Raw genomic sequence first — 4,509 nt, 5'->3', positions numbered from 1 at the left:
TGGGACAAAACCAACCGATAGACCTAGGACATTCAAAAACATATCAGTTTGCCTCCATCTCTAGGTCATTCTATGTTGCTGATCTTCTGAACACCAGTAACACAGTCTTTTGTAAACTAGCAATAATGTGAACAAGTTAAATATTGTATATAATATATACCTTTCTTTGTATATTTTGAACAATGCATGTTTGAACAACATTTAGTATCTTGTCTTGTAATTTTTCTTTTTATATTTTTAATTTCTTGTCTGAATAGGAACAATAAGGTGATCTAAAATCCACTTTTAATCTTTTCCTTTTCTATTCAATGTCTATAAACTTGGACAAAACAATTAGTTTCATGAAGTAAATGCTCAAGCTCCATTTGTATCTCTCTTTGTACTACTAGTTGACTTCTTGTTGACTTGTTTCCAGGCATCTTGCTTTAGATCCTTTTATTAACTTTAGTCTTTTACAAGAAGAGATAAATATTATGCAAATAGCAATTAAAGAGATTCTTATTAATTCATAAGAAAAAGGAATAGTTCTTCAAACACATATAAGTTAGTGCATGACCCTCGGTCCAAAGAAACATCTTCAACCAACATCAAATCATTATCTTTATCTTTGTAAGTTATGACATATTCACATCCCTTGCAACCTTCTTTTCTTGATACTTTTCCTGAAGAGATGTGAGAATCAATAATTTACAATAATAATTATTGAAAAATACAAATGTATATCAGTTTTTGATGGTAGCAGCAATTTAGACTAGATCACGATTTGGAATGCCAATTCGATGGTTCAGAACAGCCAGTTCAATGATTCAAAATTGCCACTTCGATGGTTTGGAACACCGATTCAACGGTTCCTAGCAAGTCCACCCTTAACCTTAACCCTCCAAGATAGTTACGGTTCGGAACCGTTGGTTCATAGTTCATCACAATTCAATATTATTATATTTAAAAAAATTATAAATTATAAATTCATAAAAAAATAAAAATAAAAAGGGTTGCACTTATTTAAGTTGTCTACATATCCCTTAGGTTATAGGGGAATCAAACCCATGTAGTTCTTTTATCTTTTTACCTGTTTACCTTAGAAGTGGCATTTCTACTCACTTTCGTTTCCTGTTCCCATAGTATTTGTTTCTTCGATATCAAATTCTTCGACTTCGTCGTTTAAAAGTTGCATTCCTTGGATTCTTTTTTCAGCTCTGGTCCAATCATTAGATAATGTTTGAGTTTCCAACGAGTCAGGAGACAAAAGTCGATCATCGTTCATCCAATATGTTATCGCCAGCACTAAACGTCCATTCCATAATAACTGTTGACACTATACAAGCTAAAATTTCTTTAGCGATCATGATATGACAGGAAAGGTTTAAGCCTTCTATGACCACTACTTTAGGATATCAAAATCCACTTCGCTATCTGCTTCATTAAAATCAAAAGAAGTCATAAAATAATTCTCAAGTTCCTGTGCGAAATTTGAGGATCCTCCTAAACATTTCGTTCATTCTTTTAATAAAAGTTGTGCTTTTGTAAGTTTTACATTACTACTATTAGTAGTTCGTATTTTAGAAATATTAGTTTGTATTCTATATTTTATACTATATTCTTTATAAATATCATATAAATAATCTCTATTATTATATACAATATTAGGATTAGGAGAAGAAGAATCTTTAAATGGAATTAAAACATTGTAATACAAAACTAATATATCTTATAAACTTCTAATTTATATTTAGGATCTGAAGCAAATACAACTAAATAAATTTCAAGAATATAAAAAAATATTTTTTTCTATTTCGCTTTAATTGCTAATACACAAGAAGATAAAAATTTATTATTATTATTTTCATTTAAAACTAATATTCCATTACAAAAATCTTAAAACTAAATGAGAAGTAGAATAATAAAAACTAAAAATTTGTTCAGTTCCATCATTAAATATTTTTAAAATTCTACAAATACTACTATAAATATTCTAATAATAAATATAATAATTCTCTATATTGAAATGAATATTTTAACAATTGATATGTTGAATTCTAATGTGTTGATATATCGCATGGAAATTTTTCATGTCTCATTCTATTAGTTTTACAAAATCTACCTCATTGTTTCATTATAGATGAATGTGACCATAAATAGGAAATAACAGTTCTAGTTAGTTTAATATGATTTTCTAAAATTCTTAATTCATCTTGACATATAAATTTAAAATATGATATACACAACGAATATAAAAAAATAAACCACCAATAATAGGTTGACATATAAATTTTAGTTCATCAATACTAGCGATATTAGAACTAGGATTATCAAATAATATTGAAAATATTTTATGAGTTAATTCATATTCTTCTAAAATTAAACATAATAATTGTGAGATGTTGTGAATAGTTGTGATTCATCAAAAACTCTATAAGTTAATAATCTCTTTTGGATATTCTAGGAGTTATCGATCCAATGGCAAGTCACATCCATCTATGAATGTGTTTGCCAATGATCACTCCAAATATCATAATATAAAGAAACTTTATTATTTAATTTACTAAATTCTTCAATTAAATTTTTTTCTCTCTTATTTTACTAATTGTTTTAATTATATGAATAACTGTAGTTCTAGGATCACATTTATCAAATGGATTAAGAGATTCTTTAAAAAAACTTCAAAAGTGCATTGAGATTCTAAACTAAATGAAAGATGTTCTATGGAAACAAATATAACTAATAATTCTCTTAATTTATTATTGAAATATAAAATAAATTAGAATTAGTACTTCCACTAGTAGAAAATCTAGATAATTGTGTTTAAAAACGGTCGATTCCATCAAGTGCTTCATTTTTATGTGTTGTTTCAATGACCAATAGCTATTGTTGACTTGGAATTTGTAGAAAGCATTGCAGTGCTTGCATTTTGCATACAATTCTCCTGACAGAAAAGTAGCATTCTCATAATGTTTAGTAAAAATAAAAAATTTTAAAAGAGGAACTTCTCAAATCATAGAAGTAATTGCATTAATACTTCCTTGTATTTCGAGTGTCAAAAGTTGTTCAGTCTCATCATGAGGTTGAGCTCCTTATTCAGATTCACTTTTTCCTTACCCCTCCGAGGTCAAGATGATAAAGCTTTTCTGGCTCCTACCATTTTAGTTAGAACTCAGAAGTGGAAGTCGAAAGCGTGTAAAATTGGAATCGAAAGTGTGTAGAGATTGCGGAATTGAGAATGAAAATAGAGAAGATGTGTATGAAAACAATGAAATGAACTCTCAATTTATAGAGTTTGGAGAGTAACGGATATTAAATAATAGCTATTGATCATTTCAACCATAGAAAATAATAATAATAAACTCTAATGGCTAGAACCACCGGTTCCAATGGTCAGAACCACCGATTCACATAAAAAAGAACCTTAACCAATGGTTAACCATCGGTTCAGTAGTTTTTAATGGGATAGAACCGTAATCGCTTGGCACCCTACCAGACCAGTTATGATTCTGGCCAATGGACTAGGTCAATGGGTACTCGGCTTGTTGACTCGGTTAGATCCGAGTCGGGCCTAGCCCAAGGTTGGGTCTACAACAATTAATTCATGCTTACATACTTGGGAAAATCATTTGAACATATTATCCAAGGCCTCCCTAAGCTCCTTGTACCCCTTGTAAATCTTGAGGTCAATCTTCCTCAAGTAAGGAGCCCCATCCAAGATAACCTTCACAAACAACCAGGCGATGTCTGCCTCCATCTCTACCTTTAGTTGCATTTTATCATTCCATCAAATTACCCGATCAAAAAAAATAGAACCACCCTAAAACACACAAAGTTCACATCTTTGATTCAAAATCAAAAACTTACTTCACCACCAGGGATACTTCGACACTCCTATGACTAGAGTCGCCTTCTGATGAAGAATCAACGACATCGGTCTCATCTTTCAAAAGCATTCATTTTCCACCCCTTGTGACCAACTTCTCCGACACATTGGAGCCCTACAGACAAAGCCGCAACTTGGTGTCCTTGACGTAGCTCACCACGACTTTCATGTTGTTCACTTTCTTCCAAATCTCGATAAAAAATACCACTGATTCCCAGAGTCCACCATGAATCAATCAAAGCTCTAGCCTTGATATCAAAATGTCGTCGACTTGTTGTGTCTCTTTGCGCTGCTAGGCGGAGGTGAAGGGGACAATGAGGAAACACGTCAAGATGGAGATGAAGGAGGAGGGCTGAGAAATTAGATTTTTTTAGCGAAAAAAATAAAATGTTTCATAGTTTTTTCTGATGAATAATGAAAAAAAAGAGAGGTATTATGAGAAAGAGAATGAAAAGGGATGCATAATTTGAACATATTATTCAAGGCCTCCCTGAGCTCCTTGTACCCCTCGTAAATCTTAAGGTCAATCTTTCTCAAGTAAGGAGCCCCATCCAAGATAGCTTTCACAAACAACCAAGCGATGCCCGCCTCCATCTCTACCTTTAGTTGCATTTTGTCATTTCATCAAACTATCGGTCAAAAAG

General features: G+C 31.5%; 1 pseudogene; it reads right to left on the bottom strand.

The window, feature by feature from the left end:
- Positions 1-385: 385 nt before the first annotated feature.
- LOC141823801 (auxin-induced protein 22D-like) lies at positions 386-4,034 on the bottom strand (annotated as a pseudogene).
- Between the last annotated feature and the right edge of the window lie 475 nt (positions 4,035-4,509).

This window comes from Curcuma longa, chromosome 3 (genome assembly GCF_044706935.1).
Source record: "Curcuma longa cultivar G26 ecotype Majalengka, Jawa Barat chromosome 3, ITB_CL_G26_1.1, whole genome shotgun sequence".
NCBI classification, from domain to species: domain Eukaryota; kingdom Viridiplantae; phylum Streptophyta; class Magnoliopsida; order Zingiberales; family Zingiberaceae; genus Curcuma; species Curcuma longa.
The sequence above is the reverse complement of the archived record's forward strand: the minus strand, read 5'-3'. Positions and strand labels throughout refer to the sequence as shown.